This window comes from Microcaecilia unicolor, chromosome 11, assembly GCF_901765095.1.
Source record: "Microcaecilia unicolor chromosome 11, aMicUni1.1, whole genome shotgun sequence".
NCBI classification, from domain to species: Eukaryota; Metazoa; Chordata; class Amphibia; order Gymnophiona; family Siphonopidae; genus Microcaecilia; species Microcaecilia unicolor.
Genome location: NC_044041.1, coordinates 173,613,827 through 173,626,505, shown reverse-complemented (window position 1 = coordinate 173,626,505; position 12,679 = coordinate 173,613,827). Strand labels below are relative to the sequence as shown.

Genomic DNA, 12,679 nt, shown 5'->3' with positions numbered 1-12,679 from the left:
ACTACAGTGTAGTAAATTTAAAACAAATCGGAGAAAATGTTTCTTCACCCAACGTGTAATTAAACTCTGGAATTCGTTGCCGGAGAGAGTGGTGAAGGCGGTTAGCTTAGCAGAGTTTAAAAAGGGGTTGGACGGATTCCTTAAGGACAAGTCCATAAACCGCTACTAAACGGACTTGGAAAAATCCAAAATTCCAGGAATAACATGTATAGAATGTTTGTACGTTTGGGAAGCTTGCCAGGTGCCCTTGGCCTGGATTGGCCGCTGTCATGGACAGGATGCTGGGCTCGATGGACCCTTGGTCTTTTCCCAGTATGGCATTACTTATGTACTTATGTACTGTACTTATGACAAAGATGACTTTGGAATGTTGTATGATTTATTTTTATTTTGTTTTAACTTGACTTGGTATGTAAACCTTGTATGCTTGCTCTTTCCTGTTTCCTTTTAAACCTTGATGTTTTGACTTTGTTCACCACCTTGACTTGTTTGACTTGTATATGCAAATAAGACAGTAAAATAAATTCTAATAATCCATAATACATTAAAACTATAGATACTGGATACAATCAGATAAAATAAAAATACCAAAAGTCACAAATACAATCATATTTAGTTTATGCTACTATTATTGAATCTTCAAGTAGTAAAATAAGTTTTAGAAAACTGATGGCCTGATATTTAAAAGCATTTATCTGCTACTTGGGTAAATGCCTCAGACTGGGGCCACTCACTGATTTTCAGGGGTATTTTCTGGTTAATGCTGCTGAAAAGCTCAGCAGTACAAAGAGGGATTTGAAGCATACAACAAACAATACAAGGCAAAAAAAACCCACCAAGAGCCTTCAAATCCAGAATAGGTCCTTTAAACAGTTGTGTAAATCGATGCTGTACATCACTGACCTGACACGGGCTGTGTTTCGGCACTCAATGCCTGCATCAGGGGTCTTTCAGCATAAGGATTTCAAAATGAACCAGCCCAACATTGGGCTCCTAGCAATGATAATTGACCTCTAAAGATTGACTGCTTCAGAGGTCAATTATCATTGCTAGGAGCTCGAAATTGGGCTGGTTCATTTTGAAACCCTTATGCTGAACAACCCCTGAATCAGGCACTGAATGCCGAAATATGGCCCATCTCGGGTCAATGATGTACAACACCGATTTACACGACTGATTAAAGGACCTGTTCCAGATTTGAAGGCTCTTGGCGCTTTTATGCTGCTGAAAATCATTACAGACCTCCCTGGTGCTATCTGGATAGTATGAGGATGAGGGCCAGCCCAACCATTAGGCAAGACTATGCAGACACCTAGGACAGCAGCTTTCAGGGGGAGAACAAAGGGCAGCTGCAGTCAAAGCAAAGCAATAGCTCTGACCATTACATAAACTCAAAACAACTACTGGCCTGTGCTCTTATGCACAGGCAGTGACAATTTGCATAGATGAGACAGCTTTAGAATGTGCACTTGGAGGGGGGAATTCTAGGGGCTGTGTCTCTCGCTTGTATGCTGCACTATTACTATGAGTAGACTCCAGACAAGTCTGCCAAAGCCCAGGAAGGGCGGTTTGATTGGTGTCGGGAGACTGGAGTGCACGTGAAGGAATGTAAAGAATCGTTAAAGCGAGAGAACCAGGAACACCCAACTGAAATGCTTTATGTGGCAGAACCAGAATTTTGAAGGATACTCAAATGAACTGGAAGCCAATGCAAACAAGAGAGCAGAGGAGGGGGCAGACTCAGGAGTAATGTCAGGAAGTATTTTTTCACGGAGAGGGCGGTAGATACATGGAATGCCCTCCCGTGGGAGGAGTTGGAGATGAAAATGGTAATTTATTTATTTATTTGTAACATTTGTATCCCACATTTTCCCACCCATTAGCAGGCTCAATGTGGCTTACATAATACCGTAAAGGCGATCGCCAAGTCCGGTAGATGTTAAACAAATACAATTTAAAATAAGGGTTAGGCAAGGTTAGAGTAAACAGGTACAAAAAGGGACAAGGAAATAAAAGAATATATAATGTCCAATGCGATGTAAGGTATTGATGCATTGCAGAGTTGAGGCATTTAAGTAGGACCAGTAGGGTAGGCCTTTGCAAAACAGATAGGTCTTTAATGATCGCCAGAAGTTTTGATGGTCGTGAATCACTTTCACACTCTTTGGTAGTGCATTCCACATTTGTGTACTTAAGTAAGAAAAATTGGATGCATAGGTTAATTTGTATCTGAGTCCAATGCAGCTTGGATAGTGGAGGTTCAAATAAGTATGTGACGCTCTGGTTCTGTTTCTTGTCGGAAGATCTATCAAGTCAATCATATATCCTGGGGCATCACCGTAGACAATCTTGTGGACCAAAAAGCAGATTTTTAAGGTAATTCATTCCTTGATTGGGAGCCAGTGCAGTTTTAAGTAATGGAATTCAAACAAACTATATAGGGCTAGATTCAATAAATGGCATTCAAAAATTGGTGTCGAAATAGATTGGTGCTCAATGCTGTCCTACAATGGGCATTCAAAGATGAGCATCCATTATAGAATGGCATCGAGTGCCAATTTTATTCATACCTGCTGAAACCAGATACAATTTTTGGCACCCAATTGGTACAGTCCCGATATTCTATAGGATTGCGCACAAATTTTAGGAATGCCCCTGATCCGTCCATGTACCTCCCATGGCCACATCCCCTTTTCAGGTGTGCACCATGGGATTTGGGTGCACATTGTTATAGAATAATAGTGTGTAGTAAATGTGTGCCCAAATTCAAACTGGCACCGATTAGTGACAATTAGTATCCAATTATTGGCACCAATTGGCTTATAAGCCAATTTAGTTGGGCACATATCTTGGATCAGTGCCCAATTTTGGGCGCTATGGGCCAGATTCTATAAATGGTGCCTGAAAACTCCACGCGGAATAAATTTTTGCCTAAGCGTATTCTGTAAGTGGTGCCTATATTTAGCTGCAGTATATAGAATACACTTAGTTGATATCACAGTGCATAAAACTACATGCATCCATTTACAGCAAGGGAAGCATGGCATAAATGCTGGTGCATAGATTTAGGTGCACAGTTATATTCTATAACAGTGCATGTAAATTTTGGAACACCCACAAAACGCCCATTTCCCTGCCCATAACCATGCCCCTTTTTGGGCACATTTGTGAGCTCCATTTATAGAGGCATACAGGTGCATACATTACCTTTATAAAATTAATGCAACATATGCACCTATGTGCCTTTCCTACCTTGGCATCCTGATATAAAGTTACCTTCTATGTGGATTGTACCAACCTCTCCCCATGTACTGTTTATAAGATGGAAGTTATCACTGAGCAATTCCAACAAGGTTAGGAATTTCTGGTCATCATAGTTGAACCGCTTCCCAAAGACCAAAGAGCAGATGACATTGGAGACAGCCAGGCTGAAGAAGTAGGTGGGGTCAAAGGGCACTTCTGGATTATTGGAGTGGAGAGAAATGAAGAGTTGGTTATAACATATAGTTTTTTAGGATTTAGAGAAAGGGAAAAGGGATGACACTTGATATACCACCTTTCTGTGGTTACATTCAAAGTGGTTTAAAATGACTAGAAAGCAATAGTTATTTTGTACATGGGACAATGGAAGGTTAAGTGACATTACAAACCCAGAGTTGCAAGGAGCTGTAGTGGGTGGTGAACTCAGTTCCCTGGGTTCTCAGAGCACTGCACTAACCACTAAGCTACTCCTCCACTCCTTTTAGTTAACATCTTTTCAGAAGTTGCTCAAGGCGAGTTACATTCAGGTACACTAGTGGGCTCATTTTCGAATGAGAAAGACGCTCATCTTTCGACATAAATCGTAAGATGGCTGTCCTTCTCCCAGGGTTGTCCAAATTGGAATAATCGAAAGCTGATTTTGGATGTTCCCAACTGCTTTCCATCGCAGGGACGGCCAAAGTTCAAGGGGGTGTCTCGGAGGCATAGCGAAGGCGGGACTTGGGCATGCCTAACACTTGGACGTCCTCGACCCATAATTGAAAGAAACAAGGACGTCCCTGACAAACACTTGGACGACTTTACCTGGTCGTGTTTTTCTTACAACCAAGGCACGAAAAGGTGCCCGAAATGACCAGATGACCACCGGAGTGAATCGAGGATGACCTTCCGTTACTTTCCCAGTGGTCACTAACCCCCTCCCAACCTCAAAAAACATCTTTCAAAATATTGCTTGCCAGCCTCAGATGTCATACTCAGGTCCATCACAGCAGTATGCAGGTCCCTGGAACAGTTTTAGTGGGTGCAGTGTACTTCAGACAGGCGGACCCAGGCCCATCCCCCCCCACCTGTTACATTTGTGGAGGAAACAGCGAGCCCTCCAAAACCCACCAGAAACCCACTGTACCCTCATCTAGGTGCCCCCTTTCACCCGTAAGAGCTATGGTAGTGGTGTACACTTGTGGGTAGTGGGTTTTGGGGGGCTCAGCGCACAAGGTAAGGGAGCTATGTACCTTGGAGCAATTTATGAAGTCCACTGCAGTACTCCCTAGGGTGCCCGGTTGGTGTCCTGGCATGTCAGGGGGACCAGTGCACTAGAAATGCTGGCTCCTCTCATGACCAAATGGCTTGCATTTGGTCGTTTCTGAGATGGACGTCCTTGGTTTCCATTATCACCGAAAATCAGAAACAACCAAGTCTAGGACGACCAGTGGCCTACCAAGGGGGGGGGGGGGGGGGCAGTGGGGGCGGTCCGCCCCGAGTGCATGCCGCTGGGGGGTGCCGCGGCGTGCGCCTGCTCAGAGTTCCCTGACTTTGCGTGTTCGCTGCTCCCTCTGCCCTGGAACAGGTTACTTCCTGTTCCAGGTCAGAGGGAGCTGCAGCGAACACGCGAAGTCAGGGAACTCTGAGCAGGTGCGCGCTGTGGCACCCCCCCCCCAGCGGCGTGCACCCGGGGGGGGGGTCCGCGCTGCATCGGGGGGGGGGGGGGGGGTGCTGCCCCTGGGGGGGGGGGGGCGCCGCCCCGGGTGTCCGCCCCCCTAGGAACGCCACTGAGGACGACCATCTCTAAGGATGACCAAATTTCAGGATTTGGGCGTCCCTGACCATATTATCAAAACGAAAGATGGACGTCCATCTTGTTTCGAAAATACGGGTTTCCCCGCCCCTGGATGGGGACGTTTTGTGAGGACGTCCAAATTGAAATGAGGACATCCCTTACGATTATGCCACTCTAGGTATTTCCCTGTCCCTGGAGGACTCACAATCTAAGGTGGAACTTGAGACTAGGGATGGCACCCAGAAAGTTTTCATTTTGTGTTCATTATTTTCCATTGGAAACGAATGTCATTAAGAGTACACAGTATTCTTAAAGAGTGTAGCTATTTGCATATAGTGGGCCAGATTCAATAAGTGGGCATCAGGAAAAAATCATGCTAAGTGCTAGTCTATAAAGGGTTCTCCAGACTGAGTCCAAACCCAAGCATACTTATCAGAAGAGCAGATATCCCTCAACAACTTTGGCTGGCTTCTGAAATACATGTGAAAGTCTTTGCATTACATATACTTAAAGTTGTGCTGCACAAACAAAATTCCTTTGACACGTTCAACCAGCAGGGAAACAGAGAGGAGATCAGCAATACCTTTCTCTCTCTTTAGCGCCCCCATGTGTCCAGACTGACTAATAGACTAGAGATGGTTTCACTCATTATTGGGTAGGTCTGTTGGTCATAGGCACATAAAAGAAAAAGAGGATATTTTCCTAGAAATTAAAATACCTGCAGGTCAGGACATATGTGAAGTCCAAAAGGAGAACAAGTCCTCTTAAAAGAGGATGTATGGTAACTCTACACAGCATTAACTCAGCAGCTTCCATGTAGAAGAGAGAAACTACACTGGCTACCACTTAAGGAACGCATCACGTTCAAGATATGCACGATTGTCCACAAAATCATCCATGCAGACGCCCCAACCTACATGCTAAATCTCATGGACCTACCTCCCAGAAATGCTAAAAGATCAGCCCGCAAATTCCTCAATCTGCACTTCACCAGCTGTAAAGGACTAAAGTACAAGCTGTTACATGCCACTACCTTCTCCTACATAAGCACGCAACTGTGGAATGCACTTCCTAAGGATCTGAAAACAATTGATGAAATAACCAACTTTCGTAAATCTCTGAAGACATATCTCTTCAACAAGGCCTACAAAGAAAACCCATAATCCACTTAACTACTTCGCCAACCCAACCAGTTATGACAATTTACCTTCTATACTTACCCACCTTACTCTTTTCTATACCCTCAAATTTCTTTACCCTCACTTATTACATCATTAGTGATGTAATAAGATTTTATTACATCACTAATGATATCTGATATCTTGTAATGTTAATGTCATAACAAGACTATGTAAGCCATATTGAGCCTGCAAATAGGTGGGAAAATGTGGGATACAAATGCAATAAATAATAATAATAGAAGTGTTGGCACTTCTATGTGAAAGCAGTGATATCACAACTTCCAGGTGCCGCATTCACATGCAGCTGTCGTTTTTTTTTATTTTTTTTTTACAAATCTAGACGTGTAAGTGTTGGCTGTGATTTTTATTTGTCTTCATTTTGGTGGTAGAAATAAACAATAGGGGATTAAAGAGAAGCAGAAAGCCTTTTGATGTTTTCTCATAATATAAAGTTATTAGTTAGAAAATCTTTTTATATGATGAAGAAACTGCGAGCAATACAACTACTTGTATTGCTCGCAGTTTCTTCATCATATAAACTACTTTGAACCAACAAAGTTTAGATTACTGGTCCAAGCACTGATATTATCTAGCCTTGATTATTATAGTGTTGTTTATACCAGCTGTTCAAAGACATTGCTCATACGTTTGCAGCTTATTCAAAACATGGCTGCATGGCTGATATATTCTGCTGGGAGGTTTGATTCTGCCTCTTTGTTGCTTAATAAACTGCACTGGTTCCCTGTGAATGCAAGAGCCCAGTTCAAATTTTGCACCATGATCTTTAAGATCACGTATGGTGTTGCTCTATCTTATTTAGGCGATTGGGTCACACTTTTACATCAAGGTTCTATAGGTTAAACTCTGAATCCAAATAGTAACATAACATAGTAGATGACGGCAGAAAAAGACCTGCACGGTCCATCCAGTCTGCCCAACAAGACAAACATATGTGTATACCTTACCTTGATTTGTACCTGCCTTATTCAGGGCACAGACCGTACAAGTCTGCCCAGCAGTACTTCCCGCCTCCCAACCACCAGTCCCGCCTCCCATCACCGGCTCTGGCACAGTTACAATCCTGCTTATAATCGAAAGAGAAAAACGTCAATATTGCGACCCAAATCGGGAGATGGGCGTCTGTCTTCCGTGGGTGCCCAAATCGGTATAATCAAAAGCTGATTTTGGGCGTTTCCAACTACAATCCGTCGCGGAAATGGGTAAAGTTGACGGGGGCGTGTCGAAGGCGGAACTGGGGCGTGGTTATCGGTCGAGGAGAGATGGGCGTCTTTAGCTGATAATCGAAAAAAAAGCGTTTTTACCGCGATTTTGGGTCACTTTTTTTGGACCCTTTTTTTTCACGAACAAGTGCCAAAAAAGTACCCCAGCTGCCTAGATGACCACTGGAGAGAATCGGGGATGACCTCCCCGGACTCCCCCATTGGTCACTAACCCCCTCCCACCAAAAAAAACCCACTTTAAAAACTTTTTTCCCAGCCTGTATGCCAGCCTCAAATGTCGTACCCACCTCCATGACAGCAGAATATGTTCTATCCTCTGACAGCCTTTCCCTGGTTCTGATGTGGCTCTCGGGTGAGTGTGACACCTTTTCTGTTATGCGCACTGCAGAGTCACATCAGCAATGCATTGTGGTGGGTGTAGGGTATTGGGCTCCGTAATTCCACTAGCTTGTGGCAAATGCTCACGATGTTGGTAGTTGGTAGGCTCTACTCCCATGGTGCTTTTCCCCCTGCTAACTGGGTCAGAGGGTGTCCAGTTTTGTTTCCGGTAGTCCATGAGGTAGTGGCCAATTTTGTAAGCCAGTTTTACATCCCTTTCATGTGTTAGCCACGTTACAGAACTTAGTTCTTACCCTGAATGTGGCTGAAAGAGGGCATTGTACAGCATTCTGCCAGCTCTGACCTACTGCTAATCTCAGTACCAGCGAGACTCGTTGCCAGTGGGGCACAACCTCTGATCTGCAGTTAACTGTGAGTAAGCATGCTTATTCCAATAAAGGATGTTTTCGGAGAGATCAGTCTTCAGGTATCAACTGGTGTGCTAAGGTTATACAGCAGCAACAAGTCCTAGAGGCCTGCGTACAGTATATGCAGGTCCCTGGAGCACTTTTAGTGGGTACCGCAGTGCACTTAAGGCAGGCGGACCCAGGCCCCCCCCCACCTGTAACATTAGTGCTGGTAAATGGGAGGTCTCCAAAACCCACTGTACCCACATGTAGGTGCCCCCTTCACCCCTAAGAGCTATGGTAGTGTTGTACATTTGTGGGTTTTGGGGGAGGGGGATTGGGGGCTCAGCACCCGTGGTAAGGGAGCTATGCATGTGGGAGCTTTTTCTGAAGTCCACCGCACTGACCTCTAGGGTGCCCAGATGGTGTCCTGGCATATCAGGGGGGCGAGTGTACTACGAATCGTGGCCCCTCCGATGACCAAATGGCTTGGATTAGGACATTTTTGAGCTGGGCCTTTTAGTTTCCATTATCGCTAAAAAAAACAAATGCCCAGCTGAAAAACGTTCATTTTTTCAAAAATACGGTCTGTCCCGCTTCTTCACGTACCCGTTTTCGGACATAGACGCCCATGGAGATAGGCGTTTGCGTTTGATTATGCCCCTCCATGCTTTCCATCAGCTAGACAGATTACAGGGCGTCAAATGTTTGATTATTCTCTTTATTATCAGGATGCCTTAATGTGGAACTTGTCGCCTTTACAGATCTATATAGTGTCAGATTACTTAATTTTTTCGAAAAGCTCTAAAACCCATCTATTTAAGGAATGCACGTGAAGCACTATGATTGATCTGTAGTTCTTGGATTGTTTTCCAGCTATCATGGTTTTTATGATCTACATTGAACCAGTTATGGGATTTGCGGAATATAAAACTTGTATAACATAATAGACTTGGAGAAGCCATTACTTATCCCTATATATAAACTACAGATCTGTTTTTTGGACCTGATCTTCTCACTGCAAAAGAGAGGATGCAGGGCTTGATGGACCTTGGTTTGACTCAGCATGGCTTAGCTAATGTTATGCTCTAAATAAACAAAATAACTATTTTGAAATCCATCCTTCCTGGAGGACTCCTAGAAAGGTTAAGAAACAGGGCTTCTCATGACAGGTCACAAATGAAAGGCATTCCAGAAAACTAAACTCTTCCAAATCTCTTGACAGCTTTGAAGAAATGTTTTCTGCTCCTCCCCAGAACCCACAGGCCTCCTAAGTTCACCTGAATTCCTGAACTAAGTTTTTCCACACTATGACTCAAGACAAATTTTCCACCAACCTTTTGTTTTCTTAAATTCTTTCACCAGGCACTGAGCCTCTTCCTGGATCTGATCTTTAATGCTTCTTTTCCCCATCCCAAGGTTCTTCAGGGTTGTGAGGGAGAATCGCCTGAGCTCCTTCCAGTGCTCTCCACTGCTTAGTCCAATCCCTGGTGAAAATTTGAGAAAGACATGGAAGTCATTAACAGAGATCAATAATACAAAAGGAAAACTAGAAAAGTACCATCTAAAACATACTGGCAATAGAGTGGGAGATTTCAATTTTTATGGCCTGAGACTGGCTAATATTCTTGCTGGGAAAGTGGTGGATCATAAGCACTTTCCACTGTCTGTCCTGGTAGTGCAGTGGTACTGCTGTACATAGCTATGTAGGAGAGCTGCACTTTGTTCACAAGCCTAGCTTCAGCTGGCATTGGGGATGATGCAGAGGCAGTGCTCTCAACCCTGTAAGGAACAGGAATCCCATTCATTGCACGACAAAGACCAGCTGCATGTTAGCCGGATTACAGAGCAAGCGGCAGCCCAGGGCCAGACTTAAGCAGGGGTGACAGGAGTGTCCGCACAGGGTCTTGCCACGACATAGCCCCCTTTTTTCACTCCCCTGCCTTAAAACATGCCTTTCTCTATTGAGAGCTCCAGTAGTTTCCACCTGCTCACTCGGGCTTCTGAGCCAAGGGCCACAGGCTGCAGCAGGGCTGGCCTTACCAATTATGAGGCCCTGTGTGGACCAGTTTGAGGGGCCCTCCCCAAGCATTTCAGTATGTCCCACTAATTCTGAACCCCTCCCCCACCTTAAAACAGGGTTTCTCCATAGAAGCCTCGGGCAACGACAGCAATTTGCATAGGCTATCCACCACTGACTCCAGAGTCTGCTCTCTGCTGTATCCTACCCCTTTCTGACACAACCTCTTGTTTGCGCATGGACAGAATTTAGCAGAAAGCAGATTCTGGAGTCAGTGGTGGATGGCCTATGCAAATCGTGGCCTCTGCCCTGAGCTCTCTATGGAGAAACCCTGTTTTAAGATGGGGGAGGGGTTCAGAGATAGGGGGACATAATGAATTGCTGGGGGGGGGGGGGGATCCTCAAACTGGTCTGCACAGGGCCTCACAATTGGTAAGGCCAGCTCTGCTGCAGCCTCTGGCCCTTGGCTCAGAAGTAACAATGTGATGGATTGGCTACACAGGGAGGATAAAAATAGGGACAACTTAATTGTGACTGATAGAAACTGACTGTGGTAGAGCCAGAAGCCCCAATGAGCAGGTGGAAACCACTGGAGCAAAATAAAAGGATTTTCATAATAAATGTTTTGGGGTCAATATTCAGTGGGAGATAACTGAGTAGGAAAGGCTCCTACCTCTTCATTTCCCATTGACTGGGTGATTCCTGGATTTCCAGGGGCACAAAACTGGATAGTACTGCTAAAAATCTGGGGCTGGTGCTGTGGCACTATCTGGTTAGTGAGGGTAGATCAGAGGCAGAGTGTGAGCAGAGCTGGGAGTTACCAGGTTAGCGGCAGCCATTTTCTAGAGGCAGCCTCTAGGGGTAGGAGCGAATGGGGTTTGCTCCTGACCCCATCACACCCACTGTTTTCCGGGTATGGCCTAGTTCTGAATAGCCAGGTATAGAAAAGCCCATGGGGGCCACTGTTTAAAAAAATTACTGACCATCCTGGGCTCAATACTGCCCTCTTTGTTTCTCCTGGTTAACATCTGGGGAAAATGCAAATTACCTTTTAAGGAAACAAAAGCTTGGAACAAGTCCTAGGGAAGTTGTTAGGTAACCCCATTTTCCATCTCTGGATGTGAGGTTCTAGTGGAAGGGAAACAGCACTAGAAACTGCTGAGTACATGCTGTCCGTGCCAAGATCATGGTTTGAATGCTCACCATAGTCCTTCATAAAGGCTTGAAACATGGGAAATGGGCCTCTATCAGTAAATGCATCCCCTTCATTCAGGAGAGCTTCCTTCAGAGCTTCCAGTCCAGAAAAAACCACCACCTTGCGAGAGCCCATATAAAGGGTGCACACAGGTCCATACGTCTCACCCACCTGAAGTAAGCAAAAAAAACATCAGACAGGTTGATCCATCATCATTTCAGTATTTATATACCGCTTAGACCTAAGCAGTTTACAGTTTCATTTTACAGGTACTGGGTCTGTCCCTAGCAGACTCACAATCTAAGCAGTACATTGTACTACTGTCGTACCTGTGGTAACAGATGGTAAGTGACTTACCCAGGGTCACACTGAGCTGCAGAGGGAACTGAACCTGGTTCCCCAGGGTCTCAACCCACTGCTGAGCATCAGGTAGCAGGGGGAATTGAACCCAGTTCCTGTAATGGAAGTGAATTTTAAAGATTGTTTTTCAACCCTGTCTTGAACGACCAGTGCATTCAGGGTCTGTATTGTTGATTAGAAGTAATTCTGTTATTGCTTTTCAACCCTGCTTTTGTCCGATAATACACTCTGAAATCTTGTCTTTGGAGATAAGACACAGCTCTAACTAATTTGGTATGCAAAGCAGGGGCGTATCTGCGTGGGGCCTGAGGGGCCTGGGCCCCCGCAGATTTTGCCCTGGACCCCCCCTACCGCCATCAACTCTCCCCCGCTGCCGTTCTTACTTTTGCTGGCGGGGGACCCCAACCCCCGCCAGCCGAGGTGTGCTTCCACCTGCCGCTGCCGTAAAAACATCTTCTTCAGCCGGCGGGGGACCCCAAACCCCCGCCAGCCGCCCCGCGGTGTTTGAAATTCATCTTCGGCCTCCGTGGCCGTGCTGCTGTTGATAGGCGCTGTTGAAATCCACTTCGGAGTCTGACGTCGTTGTACGTTGTACGTGCTGCGACGTCAGACTCCGAAGTGGATTTCAACAGCGCCTATCACAGCAGCACGGCCACGGAGGCCGAAGATGAATTTCAAACACCGCGGGGCGGCTGGCGGGGGTTTGGGGTCCCCCGCCGGCTGAAGAAGATGTTTTTACGGCAGCGGCAGGTGGAAGCACACCTCGGCTGGCGGGGGTTGGGGTCCCCCGCCAGCAAAAGTAAGAACGGCAGCGGAGGAGGGTTGGCGGCGGGAGGGGGGTGGAGAGAGTCACATTGGTGGTGGTGGGGGCTCGGCGGTGGGGGGGGGGGGCGGCGGCGGGGGGGGGGGGGCTAAAATG

General features: G+C 45.8%; 1 pseudogene; it reads right to left on the bottom strand.

Moving 5' to 3' along the window:
- The window catches only part of LOC115479781, a 60,251-nt pseudogene that overhangs the window by 33,958 nt on the left and 13,614 nt on the right, over positions 1-12,679 (bottom strand).